The sequence below is a fragment of the Peromyscus eremicus genome, chromosome 9, assembly GCF_949786415.1.
Source record: "Peromyscus eremicus chromosome 9, PerEre_H2_v1, whole genome shotgun sequence".
Classification (NCBI taxonomy): domain Eukaryota; kingdom Metazoa; phylum Chordata; class Mammalia; order Rodentia; family Cricetidae; genus Peromyscus; species Peromyscus eremicus.
Genome location: NC_081425.1, coordinates 22,482,372 through 22,498,363, shown reverse-complemented (window position 1 = coordinate 22,498,363; position 15,992 = coordinate 22,482,372). Strand labels below are relative to the sequence as shown.

The 15,992-nt window shown below is 38.7% G+C and overlaps 1 long non-coding RNA gene across 1 annotated transcript in view; it reads right to left on the bottom strand.

Moving 5' to 3' along the window:
* Positions 1-1,714: 1,714 nt before the first annotated feature.
* The window catches only part of LOC131919867 (uncharacterized), a 28,235-nt gene continuing 13,957 nt past the window's right edge, over positions 1,715-15,992 (bottom strand). The window contains exons 2-4 of the long non-coding RNA XR_009381441.1: positions 11,914-12,018; positions 3,623-3,676; positions 1,715-1,908 (exon numbers count right to left, since the gene is read on the bottom strand). This is a non-coding gene — a long non-coding RNA (uncharacterized LOC131919867). The remainder of the gene's footprint in view (positions 1,909-3,622; positions 3,677-11,913; positions 12,019-15,992) is intronic.

The following is a 15,992-nucleotide window of genomic DNA, read 5'->3' as shown; positions in this document are numbered from 1 at the left end:
AAAAAAGGCCTCTGCTAGCTATTCTTTTTCTGATGCATCTGGTAAAATAACTCCATTATTACTAAAATGACATGTGGGTTTCTGGAACAAGCCTGCAAGTTCCTCTAAATTTCTATCCTCATTAAAGGCAGAAATATTTCTTGGATCTACTTTCTTTCCAGAGACATGAATCCCTCAGTCACCCAGGCCCAGATTCACACTAGCTTCAATTTGCAGCTTCCCCTGTAGCAGCTCGATTCCCCAAGCTGCAGCTCTCCAGACACCCCGATGAAATTTTTCAACTTCTATTCTGGGCTTGTGGCCAGATCCTCATATTCCATGACCTTGCCCCTTCAACCCTGAACATCTGCTCCTGCTTTAGGATTGTTTCTAATGGGCAGATTGCTCAAATCCCGCCAATCAGAAACAACTCTTCTTTAGTCTTCCCAAGCTGTTCACTGCTACAGAGGAAAGGCTCCACACTGCTCTGTAACTTCCTACTTTGGCATCATTATCTGGGGCTTCATTTGCCCTCTCCAAGGCTATCATACTCACCTCGAATCCACTTAAATATCTTATTTGGGCATGTAGATCTTCCTAGGAAGCACTAACAGAACAACAGAATTATCTGAATTGAAATACACTACAATTCTTCAAATCACAAACAAGTTAAGATGGCCTCAGTTTCATATAAGAGGTTATAAAGCGAATAATATGTGAAAGAGTTGGTGTCATTTCATAGCCTTATGTACAGCCTGATGAATCATGTTCCTCAACCAACATGAACATAGGTAGATGCCATAATGATCCCAACATCCTCTTCTACATAGCAGGGCAGAAAGCAGGGGCCTCAAGAGGTCTGTCTGTTAAGATCCACACACTCCAATATATACAGAAAAGGAAAATATTCCCTAGAAAAGGGCTTTGTAAAAACTGTAAGTAAAGTTATAGTTAAAAAACACAGAACTATAGAGATTTGATGTTTTTAAGTGGCACCTTTCATTGAAAGCCTCTGAATGGAAATACAGCCTAAAATAAAAAGAATGAGTGTGGGCTACAGCCAATGGTACTTGCCCATGTATTTAACCCAGTCTCTGCTGCTTATTTTTCCCAGAGAGAGATTCCTTGACTATCACCTATGTCATACTCCTATTTTTTCCTATATTGTTCTCCTTCTATGTATCTACCACAGCTCTTCTTGCTACATCAAAGGTCCCATTACACTTGGCTATAATTATTCAGTCAGTACAGTGCACTTGACTCCATAATGGCCATTTGGCTCAGGAACCATATTTGCACACTGGCTGCTGCTGTGTTCCCAGTACTTCCTGACAAATGCCACAAGTATAACACTATTTGATGAATGAGTGAGAGAATGAACTGACTAAACCAAATGAGCTAGTCACCATCACAGATTTTCAAGGTGTTTGAAACAAATATGGACTACAATCATTTGGATTTGATGTTACATAAGCAAAGAATTTGCCATTTAATTGATATCATCACACTCACATGTTGGATCATAAAGTTCACACATGCCATCAAAAAAATTTTTTTTAAAAAAAGGCCTTGTGAACAGCATGCTAAATGTGCCTACATCCAATTTACAAATATTCAATTTGCTCACTAGCAGGGCTTCTTAAACATTTTCTACTCACAACACCTTTCTGTCCAAATCTTACTATGCAAACCCAGATACAGAAAGGTAGGTCCACAAATCAAACATCTACTGACAGCAAATCATAAGCCAATTTACTTAAAACAATTTCAGTAGACAAAATTTTACCAAATGTTCATGTTAATGAGATGGGTTCAATTATTTGTCTTTGCAGAAGAGTGAAGTCTTAGTTGAATATTTAGTGCTGCAGGATACAAAGTTTCTTCAATAGTTTTCAGGATTGATCGATACTTGATTTATTATCATTAATGCTGAAAAACAGATATTTAGTGTAAATACTTATAGAAAATGTTTAAGGTCATTTCAGAAACTATTCAGAAATCTGCCCTAATCTTAGCCCAGAATTCATTACATGAATATTTTATGAAACTCCAGTCAGTAACACAAATAGAAAATTTTCAAATTATTCAAACACAATGCAACACAAAAAAACTTACTACTTTGATAATTAAACATTGAGAAAAATATTTGAAGTGCTGTTTACAGTGATAAGCTTGTATAATAAGCCATTATGCTTCTAAACAAGGAAAAACTTTGAATGTTCAACAAAGCTCATAACATACAATAAATCTGAGCTAATGTAATCAGGCAGCATTCATTAGCATGGGAGTGTGTACAGTACAAAGAACTACCATATATTAATATGTTCAGAACCAAGGCTAGAATAAAAAAAAAAAAATCACACTATACAATGTGGGCAAGCACTGTCTAAAACACCTGAAGTTCAGGGAGCATTTGATTTGAATTGATTTTTTTTTATCATTGTGTATTCTCAACATTTTTACTACTGCCAAGTTTTTCATGCCCCACACCCCAATATCTGGAGTTATAACCCACATCTAACTCTGTAACAACCAGATCCTCTGGTCATTTGACATTACTTTAGTTCTTTCTGACAAAAGTTTCAACCTCCTTAATGTCTAAAATAGATTATAGCAAGACCTGCAGGTGAGGACTAAGTTGAGAACCCTCAGCATTCTCCTAATTAGAATTGTCTCCTGAATATTTTATTACACCTCTAGAAAAGTTCACCTCATAATATTTCGCTTTTACACATTCAAAAAGGCAAAAATTAATATTGGCAGCCCCCTGCAGTGTGGAAAAAAGGGAAGACTTACACAAAAGTAAAGAACCATTTTAGATTAAGTCTCGGCATGTTGCAAAAAGAGAAATACAGCACACACCATTGCCACAGTCACTCCACTTACAGACAGAGCAAAAATGAAAAACGAAAGGAAAGAAAACAAACAAAAGCCACCTGAACAAAAGAAAAACGTACTTCACTGCCTTTTCCCACTTCTGTGCCCCCCTCCCTCCCCCTCCCCCTCTCCCCCTTCCCCCAACCCCTGTCCTGTCCCACCCTTGCCCCACCCATCTTGCCCGTTCTCTTTCAGGAGAGCAGGAGACAGTTTATCTCTGGGGCATCTGCATGCTGCTCTAATTTGAAATCCTATCAGACTGAAAAGTGACAGGCATCACCAGTGTTAATTAGAATTAATCTTATCGAAACATATTTTCCCTCTTTGGGGCTTTCAAAATGAATGGCTTTCCGTTGGTGGATTATTTGATAAATGACCTGAGCCGATAGCTTCCTAACATCGGCATCACCTGGTGAAGCCTGCACTGTTCGAAAGGGCATCCCACAAAGGCATTCACTCTCCTGCTTCTAGCCATGAGCTGACCACTTCTTCAGGCCTCAAAGCCACTGGCTACTGACATTCTTCAGCCAAACAAAATGTCAACCTTGGTTGAAATGGAGAGCTTAACGACCCTTCTCTAAGCTAAAGTTTTTCTTTACAATATTTCTGTATTAGACTGTCCTGAGTGTCTAAGACCATCTCAAAAGGTTCCTTCTCTGACGTTACTCACTCCTCAAAGAAGTGCTGTAAAGTTATATCAGTGCATATAAGCCATTTGTCCGAAACACTGAATGACCCCATCAACCGTTTCGATACATTGAGTTACCTGTTCATAACACCTCTCTTCCTTGGATGCAAGATCCTTCTGTCACTGCAAGCCCTAGCATAAACAGATCACACTGTTAAGCAAATAAATAGGCCAGTGACTGTTACTGAAAACCTAATAATAACAAGTGTGCTCCTTCCCACTCATTGCAGTGAAATACTCAGCAGAGATCTGTGGGGTGCATGCATCAGCCTACAAGTTGGCAGACATACCTTCCTACTGCCATATGGGGTAGTCTTCAAAAAGGCAACCTTAATTTATTTGAACAGATTTGTGTCATTGTCCCTCTTAGGAAAAGGAGCCAGCAAAAAATACTACTTTTGTTCAAATATATTCCCTTCCCTCAGCCAGGCTTGTAATTGACTAAAATGCTGAGCATTGGTCTTTAAGGATTAAAACATCACTATCCAAGAAAGTGATCAGTAACACAGCTAACACAGTGACAGAGACTACTTAAGGTAATTAATAAGCCTTTGTAACCAATTAGTACATTATTGGAGCATAGGATCCAAAGAAAGGGACATTAGTCCAGGAGGTAGGATGAACCAAAGGGATGAGGCCACAGGGTGGGAATGGGCAAGGGCTTTGTAGGAACAACACCTAGCAGCACCATGAAGAAACCCAAGGAAGACATACTAACAGCCATGATAGATGAGGACCCATGACCCTCAGTATCCCTCATACTTTTGCCCGATAATACTTATATTTTTAAAATACCTGGTCTTTTGTGTGTACATGTACACACACACACACACACACACACACACACACACGCACATGCACATACGTATAATTAGCATGGCTATAGAAAAAACTTTAAAAAAATCCTTAAGAAATAAGTCACAGCATCCCATATGAGCATACTACATAAAAAGAATCCTGAAGATGTGGTGACTAAGCGATGCCTCTCTTATGTTTATGAACTTTACTATGAACTTTGTTGCTGACATACTAGTTCCATATCTGTGAAACTGGGCACTAGCTATGAAACGTGAGATAAAAGCACAGCCAATATCCACATGTGCTGGAAGACACGAGTGTACCAGCTCTTCTATTGAAAGTAGTCAGTCTCCTGCCATTCAAAATGCGTGACTACAGATCCAACTGGTCCAACCCAATTCACATTCACAGGCTGGAGGAAATACCAATTTTGAACTTCTGGCCACTCTAAACAGAAGAGTAAAATGCAGACTGAATGAACCTTTTCAATAATATGTCATACACCAGATAAACAAGATATTAAAGAAAAATACAAATTTTATATTTTTATGGAACATTCAAGTTTACTTCTCATTAAAGAATTTTAAAATAAAACCAGAAGAAATACAGTGTTCTTATATTTTAATGACACATTGTTTAAAGAGTGCCAGTAAGATGGGGGTAGGTGGATAAAAAGCACTTGCCACAAATGTTCAGTGACTTGAGTTCAATTCCCAGGTTCCAAGGTGGAAGAAAAGCAGGGATTAGCAAGCATTGTCCTCTGATCTCCATGTCCATGCTGTGGCACACACACACACACACACACACACACACACACACACACACACACACACACAAACACACACCCCTGTGCTGGTTTGGATGAAAATGACCCGAGTAGACTCATACACTTGAATGCTTGGTTCCTCGATGGCAGAACTGTCTTGGGAAAGATTATGAGGTGTGGCCTTGTCGGAAGAAGTGTGTCACTGAGAGTAGACTTTGAGGTTTCAAAAGTCCAGCCAGGCCAGCCTCAGTTTCTCTCTCTCTTTCTGCCTGTCACTTATAGATCATGGATAAGCTCTCAGCTCCTGACTGCTCAAGTACCAGGCCTGCCTTCCTGCTGCCATGCTCATCAGCATGATAATCATGAACTCACCCTCCAAAACTGTAAGCAAGTCTCCAATAAACTCTCTCCTGTAAGCTGCCTTGGTCATAGTGTCTCTTCATAGCAACAGAAAAGCAACGACTACAAACCAGTCAGAACTCACACACCATATCATATGCAGACACATTTACAATAATAATAAATAAAAAGAAACTACTGATTTCTATGGCAGCACATATTATAAAACTGAAATTATACAGACAATTAGCATAATATGCAAATTTGTGAGGCATTTTATATTTTTCAAAATAAAACGTATTCACATATAAAAATAAATCAATTATTAAATCCTGAAAAAGTTGCAATGAGATAAAAATGTTTGTGCACAGTAAAGGAGTAAATAGATTAGCATAATCTGGAAAACAGTTTGGCAATAACTGCTAACACTTTAAAAATTATTCTTTTCTTTCATTCAGTAATCCTGTTCTAGGAACCTATCCCAGAAGAAGAAACATGGTTTCCACTTTAAGAGCAGGAATGTTGACAATGAGAGAAAATGGCTGTAACTGTGAAGTATAAAAAAGCAAAGTATAAGTAGTACCTCACTAAAGAGGGATAGATAAAAACCTGGTATCATCTATGCCACAGGCTGCTACCTGCCTCTGCAGTGAATATTAGAAAATATTTATGATGCTAAATAAAAGCAAGAAGGACAGAAAATTCATATAAATCATGAAGGTTATTTATTTATTTAGTGTGTGTGTGTGTGTGTGTGTGTGTGTGTGTGTGTTTGAGACAGGGTTTCTCTGTGTAGCTTTGGAGCCTTTCCTGGAACTCACTCTGTAGCCCAGGCTGGCCTTGAACTCACAAGATCTGCCTGCCTCTGCTTCCTGAGTGCTGGGATTAAAGGTGTGCACCACCACCACCTGGCAGTGATTTTTAATTCATAAACTTCATGCAACAAAGAGAAAATACCAGAAGAAAGCACTAAAAGTCTGAATCTCTGGTAAAGGGAAATGCAAGATAATTATATTGACTTTTTTTTTTTTTTAGTTTTTCCCTACTTACAAATATGCTATAGAAAGGCACATTCCTATTAGAATCATTAAAAGTAAACCAAAAAATTGTCACTTAAATAAATAAGTCATCCTTCAAGGAATTAAATGTTTTCCCTTTGTCTTTATTGCTGAAAAATGTTTAAATTTCTTTCTTAACAAAGAGTTTAATTTCAGTTTGCAATTGGAACTTGATGAGCTTTTGCTTCCTAGAAGCAGGATTTTTAGGGTGGGATGGCAAAAACCACTGTGTCAAATTCATCTGTGCATCTTCAGCCCGAAGAGCACTGAGCTCCCTCTCAGTTCCCTCAAGGGGTGGCTCTCCTCACATAGCAGAGTATGGTTCACAAAGAATATGCTTGGTTTTTGTATTTTTCAGCACTATGCACTCTGAAAACAACTGGGAGTCTTTGTGGAAAGGGGAAGAATGATGCAGATTCTTCATCGATAGGGAAAGTATTTTCCTCTTACAGTGAAACTGCCATGAAAATATGAATCCATCCGATGTCACGTTTCTTTAAAAATCTCTTTGGGATGGCTAATCTTGGCTACCAACTTGATTACATCTGTAATCAACTAAAACACAAGCAGCTGGGCATGGATATAAGTGATTCTCTTAATTGGATCATTTGAGGTAGGAATACTTTCTGCTGTCAACCCACATGAAAGAACACAGAAGAAAAGAACCTTCCCCTTTTGTCTATTGGCCCTCACTCTCCTTGGCAAGTTCATCTGTTCCATGGCTGAGGCATTCCTTCCCTGGTATTAGAACCTGCTTCTTCAGAATTCCAACATAGACTCAAGTTTAGCAGCTCCCTAGGAGTTACCTGGGGTTGCAGCATCGGATTTGGACCTCTGAGACATCCAACCTCATGGACTGAACAGCTGCCTGATTCTTTGCCTTTCCATTGGGAGATAGTAACTGTTGGACTACCCAAACCATAGCCTGTAAGCTGCTCTAAGAAATCCATATAGCCATATGTGTGTATAATATATATAAATCAAATATATATGAATTTATGTATAAATATAAATATGTATTCATTCATTCTATCAGTTCTGTTCCTTTATAGAACCCTAAAACACTCTTTAAGAAAGAGTTTTTCAAAATGTTGTATTTGTGCTCCCATCTTCAGAGATAAGAACTTAGAGTAACCAGAGCTGTCATATGAGGACCAAGTTCCAAAGTGAACAGGAGTATTTCTTTATACAAGATGCATGTTAGCAGCAGAAGCATTTTCCTCTTTGAACACTTTCCACTCTGTTCATCTTGTGATCACAGGATCCTGTACCCTGTTCCTATGTCCTCTGCAACATCTCGCTGGGTAAGGCCGCACACCTGCTTCTCATGGACTCTCTTCCCACAACTGATCAGGGAAACTCCACCTCACTCCTCTACCCATCCAAGTTCCTGCTACAGTCTGCGCTTCTCCTCACCCCAACCAAATATAAGAAAACCTTTGTGTTCAGCCACATCTTAGTTATATCCAAAGTCTTCCCTGAGCTCTTTCCAGGCTTTATCTAGGCTTTGGCCTCTTACCGGTGTTTTGATGCCAATTAGTTCACATATCTAAAAGCAACATGAGAACTACAAATTAAATGGCATCCAATTAGCTTCATTTCATCTTGTTACACTTCTTTTAAGACTTCTCCTCGTAATATCCCAGAGATGCCTGGCACCAGCTAAGCCTCACTTCTGAAAGACACACAGGCTCTCTTATAGCCTCAGGACTAGCTGGATAAGCTTCCTCTCAACTTTAGGATCTGCATCGGTTTTGCCCCCAATTCTGCTCATGCCAAGTCTTAGAAATTTGTGAATTTCACCCGACAAGTTTCCTTTCTTAAGAGCTGAGATTCTGTTCTCTGTGTTTGGTGTTACACATGTAAGGCAAACACAAAGCTTTCAAATTTTCGGTTTTTTCATTTTCTTTTACTCTTGAATTAAACCATCACAGTTTATTGATCAGCATCGCTCTAACCACTTATGAACAATCGTAACTAGATATTGGTACACTAATGGAACATAAAGCATGGGGTAGATGCATTGGAACAAAAGCAGCTTTCCTAGTCGTGTGGATTTTACCTCAATAATAAGCCTCTGTGCATCAAATTGATTAGATTTCTTGTAAAAGAATAGCTGCCGTTGCAAATCCAAAATAATAGATGGTTGACATGTGACACTAATAGTAGCCAATAAAACAGCTAGAGGAAAATTCTCCCAAATGCTTTGTAAATTGATTATCTATAATACCCTATGATAAATTGACCCATAATGTCATCTGATGGCTATTTATTTAGGCAGAAATTCAGTCTGGGAATTTGAGAAACAAAATCCCAGCACCGTAAAGATGATGGAAATATATTTCACCTTCTTCCAGAATGGCAGGCATTAGTAAGGTTTAAATAAGCTTTGTTTTTGCCCATATGCTTAAAATAAGACTTTTACTGACATGAATTTGTACAAGTGATAAAACTATTGTGTGTAGAGGCTTGATGGGACCTTTAGTTGCATCTCAAACTGCAAGTATCTGATTTTATGGAGGAGCAAAGAAATAAGGAAGAGAGGGAGGATAATGGAGGAAAGCAGGAGAAAGGAAGAAAGGGAGGTAGGGAAGGAGGAAGGGAGAGAGGGAGGGGGATAGTGGAGGAGAACATGAGAAAAGTAGAAAGGGAGGGATGGAAGGAGAGAGGGAGGGAGGAAGAGGGAGGGAGGGAGGTGGATAATGGAGAAAAGCAGGAAAAATCAAGAAAGGGTGGGAAAAAGAAATCAACTTCCCAATTTCCATATTTCTTAGCAGTATCGACATTGGACCAGACAGCCAGGGTCAAAATGAGTTACCCCCAAGTTCTCCTTTGTGGTTAACTTGATGTTCCATCACTGCCAAAACCAGTTCGTTCTTTCTTCTCATTGTCTCTTCACATGTTCTTTACATTCCCTCAACCAGAAGACAATCTCAGGCATTGTCTTCATTCTCTGTACTGCCCCTCTCTACCACATGACCTCTGGACCTTAAGCCTTCTTCTCTAACCTGGCATGAGTCTGCTGTACGTTCTCATTCTAGTGACTGTTTCTGTTCTCATAACGCTTCAGTGGGTCTCTATTGCTAAGAAAAGCAATTTTCTAATTGTTTCTCTGCTGTTATATGTATGTCCCATACAAACTAAAGCATAAGACTTGAAACCTGGCTGCAGTGTTCTGCTCTTTATATGGTCTCTTGCCCATAACTGCTGGAAAAAAAAGTTACCTCTCTTCTATTCAGTCTTATTTTATTTTACTCAGACAGAATCCATTGCCTTTTGTTGTATATCAACTATATTGAACTGCCAGAAAACAATTCCTCTCCTCCACACACTGGGACCACTGAACAGCTGAAGAGAGAAGAGATGCAGAAACAGGACCGAGGTCTAGACACACTTGCACAGGCTGGGGATTGGTACAGCCTAAACAGCCAGGAACTGAAATATGATGGTTATTTGGGGGGTGGGGTGCTATTTGTTCCTTTGTTTATTTTCTTGTTTGTTTGGGGACAGGGTCTCATGGTAGCTCAGGATAGTCTTGTACTCACTGCAAAGACCAGAATGGCCTTGAAGTCGCCTGCTTGAGCCTCCCAAGTGCTAGAACTGGAAACATGTGATAATTAAGCCTAGTTAATATTGATTTTGAAGAAGTTCAAAACTCATCTCACCAATGAAAAGGCACAGATGAGATACATTCAAATCTATTGTACTTTCATTTCCCTTTGAGTCTTTCGCTTTGTTGTTCATTTTAACTTCATTTCTACATAAATATCCTTTAATGATCTTGCTTTCATTTTTATTCTGCTTAAAGGGGTGAGATTATTGTTCTGCATGTTTCTGTAACAAATTCTACTGAGTATTCTCTACTGCTTTTTGTATAGACAAATATTACACACTGAGGGTGGGAATGTAAAACAGTCTAGCCACAAAGAAAATCAGTGTGTAAGTTCCTCAAAAACCTAAAAGTCAATCAGCTTTATCACTTCTGTATTACTATGCTAAGTCAATATAGTGTAGAGGTACTTGTTTACTGCAGCACTATTCACATTAACTAAGCTATGGAATCAACCTAGGTTTCTGTCAAGAGAGGAAGGTGTGTGTGTGTCTGTGTGTCTGTATTTGAAAAGAGAGACAGAACAAGGGAGTAGAAGAAAAAGAGAATATACACAAATAACATTATATTCTTGCATGGAGAATTCCTTATGGAACCCAGTACCATATACAACGAACTTATAGCAAATCAAACAATATTAGTCATAACAAAGTGCTGTGGGATGTCTTTCTGTATGCTGTGAATATGTGTTGCTCTGATTGGTTGATAAATGAAGCTGTTTGGCCTATGGCAAGGCAGCTTAGAGGCAGGTGGGAAATCCAGGAGAGAGACAGGAAGAAGAAAAGCAGAGGCAGAAAAGACACCATCCCACCATCCAGGGAGCAGCATGGAAAGCCAGGAAACACATGGTGACATATAGATTAGTAGAAATGGGCTGAGTTTAGTTATAAGAGCTAACTAGCAAGAAAATTGAGCCATAGGCCATGGCCATGAAATTTGTAACTGATACAAGCCTCTGTGTGTTTACTTGGGTCTGAGTGGCTGCAAGACTGGGTAGGACACAGGAAAACCTCTGACTACAACTAAGTGGATGGTCTTCAATGATTCCCGCTTCCTGATACCTTTCAGAATCCCCTTCTATTGTATATGGACTAATCCCAGTGAGTTGCCCCTAACATAGCACCTACAACAAGCACAATGAGATGCCATTGCATGATTCCATTCAGAAAGACCGTAACTTCCATCTCCTAGTAACTTCTCTCTATTGTCTGCTCAATTTGGATATTTTGAGGAAGTAAAACACTCTCCATGATAAATAAGATATTGAGTAGATGGCGAGAACTGACGGCAGCCTCAGGCTAAATACCAGCAAAGGACTGAAGCCCTAACACAAACAGCCCTGGAGAGAGTCTGAATGCTGTGGATAGCTAAGGAGTAAATGAAGAAATGGATCCTGTAGAAATCATGCCTTCAAGTAAGACCATAGCTTGGCCTGGCACCTTGACTTTTAGCCCTGTGAGAGACCCTGAAGCACAGTACCTTGTAAAACTATTTGTAGAGTCCTTTCCCACAGAAGCTATGAGATAAACATTTTTAAGCTGCTAAATTTATGTGGTAATCTATTGCACATAAATACATAATCACATGTTACCCCACCTGGTTATCTATACAGCCTCCCCAAGGCAGAATGTGAATGGTTAAACTAGGCCAATATAAAAGTCAACACCTAGTACACTAATTAGCAGGCTGATTAAATAAATGACTGACTTTACTGGGCCAATTTTTCCAGTTGTTTCAGACAGTAAATATCATTTGACTTTCTCCATGTAGCTAAATTATACATATAGTTTGTACTAACCTTTCATACCAGAGGCAATTTTTGGACTTTTTCCTGTGTCTTCTGTCACATTTCTTTTATTGTTCTTAGAAGAAATGCCTTCATGTTATCTTAATTTCTTTGTACCTAAACAAAGGGGTATATAACTCACAGAGTGATAAGCAACAGAAAGTATAGATTTGCTTTTGAATAATGATGCCAAAATAAATAAATAAATGTTTCTTCTATAATTAAAATGTGCCTTATGATAAAAGGATAGAGATGTCATCCATATCACTTAAAATGCTTTAAGCAGAAAATTACATAAAGATAAAACTCACTTGATTCATACCAAGAATATATTATATATTTATAAGTCATGACTTTCAGATTAGAGTTTTAAATAGATAATCAAGAATCAATACTTTTACCATCTTATAATCTCTTCTTCTCAGGAAACTCCACCATGTAACAAGATGGCTGCTGGTATGCCACAAATCGTATCCTGACATAAGAATATCCAATGGAAGGAAAATGTCTCTTCCTGTGTATCTCCTTTTTAGTGGAAAAAGGTCCCAGGAAATACATAACAGACTTCCATTTGTATCTTAATGACCAAAGCTAGATCTTGCAATAAGTCTTTAATTGAACTATGGTAAGCAGACAAGAACAACGTGATTGCTAGGAGGAGGGCTGAACACCTGAACAAAAATGAAGCAGCAAAATGTTCATTTACATCCACAAAAGATAACATATAAGAGCATGTGACTGGCTGATGCAGAAATGTGGTTATGTGGCGTCAGCAGAGGGGTAACTCCTGTCACATAAACGATTTGAGATTGCAATTAAAGGCTAACAAGATAGAATAGAAACCATCATTCACCTATACAAGTCACCCACTTTCCAATAATCCCCTTAAACTTTACAACTGTAGCAACCTAATCCTAACCTGGGAATCTTGGTTTTCAGTTGCTCTGTCCTAAGGTATATAGTACAGTGTTATGGCCTTAAAAATCAGTTCTGGAAATATGGTGTAAATAGAGTCATGACAATTTATAAAATAATAATCAACTGAGAAACATATGTATTTTATTGAAAAGCCTGAATTACGGGAGAATGACTTCCCTTTTATTCCATATACTCTTCATTACGTGGGCTTGTACAGGTTAAAACAAAAGAACAGGGCAGCCCCTGGAAACCAATGTCACAGCTGAAAGCCTCTGAAAGAGGAAGCACAGCCTGGGATCAGATAAGCAGCCAAGTTCATTAACTTGTCTCATTGCCACTGTTAGAAGAAATAGATCATGGGTGTTAAGAACGTGAGATCTGGGGTCAGACTTAGCTTGAGTCTTGGCTCCATATCTTATTTGGGATGCCTGATTTAACCTCTATAAACCAAAAGGTCTCCCTCTTTAAAATGGTTATCATTGAATAGACCCCACAGGGTTGTTGCAAACGTTTAATGAAAGAATGCTCATGAGCTACTTGATCAGTATAGCTGTTCACCACCATTACTATTTAAAATGTTCTTTGAAGCACTTATTAGCCACATCTGATCAACTGATTTCCTTTATCTTCCTGAACCATGCTTTGAAGTAAGGTTGACAGCTAGCTAGACGCCTTGTGTGTGGAGCAGTGGGATGGACGAAAAAGGTTCCAGAAGTGTTGTCCCACTTCAAACTGGGTTCCAATGGAACACATCTTCTCCTTCAAGTAGGAGACAAAGGCTATTCAACACAGTCCCCTTGGGGAACATACTACTTATGTCTTCCCTTCTCCAGGGGCTCAGATGTCTTGCAACTTTACTGACTGGCACGTTGGTTTGTCCTGCCAACTAAGGCTCTATGTATTTACCCAGCCTTGTTCTCCTAGTTCTCACAAAGCAGAAAATATTGTTAAAATTCAGAATATATTTCATCCCATGATTCCTTGAGCAAATGTGAATAACCTCATAGAAAACTGAATAAGGCATAGAGACGAAAATTTAAAGAGGCATTTATTTCTTTAGTTTTTATTCGGATTTACAATTGGCTTTTTATACTTGATGGATGTGCCCTGGTGAATCACCTTTACTCTACTTTAAAGGAATCTAAATTCATTCTCAGCCCCCTCATGATTGCAAACTCAACCTGTTAAATTGTTTTTCCCCATCACAATCACAGGGTTCTGATCTTAGAAACCTACTTAGTAAGCTGTGAGGAGCATGCAGCTAAGCTCAGGTTATTTGGGGGACATAATCTCCAGACGAGATACAAGGTGACATTTTTCTGGTATATCTTTCCTATTTTCATTCTATTGTTCTATTTTGTTGTGATTCCAACACAGTTTCCCAATTATCTTTAATAAAACTGTGTTCAGATGTTTGGGTGTAAGAGATTCATCATCATCCATTTTCTGAAGTGGAAAGTAATTTTGCTTGTAAATACAGAAAGAAAATGTAGTAGCTTGGCATTCTATTAAAAATTTATTCTTCCTTACTGTCATATTGGATCAAAAGACTTAAATTTTCTTAGGCATTACATACTAAATTAGCTGAGTAGCAAAATTTAAAATAATACTAATATAAATATTAACTCACATGGAAATTCTTAGAGAATCATTTGATGAAGAACATTTTGATAGTTTGAATAAAAATGGCCCCCAATGACTCACAGGTAGTGGCACTATTTGAAAGGATTAGGGGATTTGGCCTTGTTGGAGGAAGTGTGTCACAGGAGGTGGGCTTTCAGGTTGCAGAAGCTCAAGCCAGGCCTAGTAGCTTACTCTCTCTTCCTGATGCCTGAAGATCCAGACATAGAACTCTCAGCCACCCATCCAGCAACATGTCTGCCTGCAAGCCACCATGCTTCCTACCTTGATGACAATGAAATAAACCTCTGAAAATGTAAGCCAGACCCAATTCAAAGTTTTCCTTTAGAAGAGTTGCCATGTGTTTCTTCAGAGTAATAGGAACACCTAACTAAGATAAACCTGATGAAAATGAAAAGTGAGTGGAAAGGATGGGAGATGAGGCTAACTTGAGGAAAATCCATACTGTTGTTTCAAACCATCTTAACTACATATATGAGAATGTATATGAAGATGCTTTAAATTTTATGAGAAATGTTAAGAAATGCTAAGTTACAACCCAAAATCTTAGTGTCCTACAAATAGAGTCATGGAAGTATGAATAAAACCAATTTAGCAATATGGATTGCTAAGACTTGGACTAAGCATTTTGCTGGAATCCAAACCAAACTTCTAAGGGTAAGGCCTGATTTTCTCCAAGGGTGGGGGAATATTTCTACTGCTATTCTTTCTGTAGAATGTAAATGAGGACCCAATGGAGCTCATACTGAAATAAGAGATTCTATCCCCTTTTCCAGGGTCAGTGGGTCCACACAGGTGGGAATGCCAAGGCACTGGAAGCTTTCCTGGTGGTCAACAAGTGTGAAAAGGTGAAGAGCTCTCTTGCATTTAGACAGTCCTTGCTCCCGTCTACTCCATTTAGCAGAAAGGGGCAATCATTTGAATAACTTCTAACCTGACCCCTACAGCTAGAGGACAAAGAGTTTGCCTTACTTTGTAGGTGGTAACAAAGATGAGAAGTCATCTCTGCACAGAACATAGCAAGCAAAGCTTGGCAGCTGAAGCACCCCTCATAGGGGAGGCAGGAGCAGTGAAAGAGAAAGCATTGTTGTCAGAGCTGGGTGCATTAGGTCCCTAATATGTGAGAACCTAGAATCTAACTATTGTTTTGACTGAATTGAATACAGAATAGGACTTAAACTTTCTTTTCAGATGAAGATTTATCAATTGGTCACTTCAATTTATTGTACTAACTGCTTGACTCAGGTCTAGTGTGTAGATTCAGGCTGGGAAAAATCAAGAATTTTAAGTAGAAAAAATCCTTTGAGCTTCTTAATGTTCTTCATACCAAATTCTTCACACTTCAGAAAGAAGCCCTGTCCCTGAGCTTTTAACCCTTTCACCTGCCATATTTCCATCACTATTTAAGGCAAATTCAAGAAAAACTGGTGAAATTACTACCCTTCAGTTCCCAGGAAGCTAATCTCAAAGAGAATTTCAAACTTGTTTCCAGAGAAAATATCCTAGTTTGAATCAATGAAAATTTATGTTTC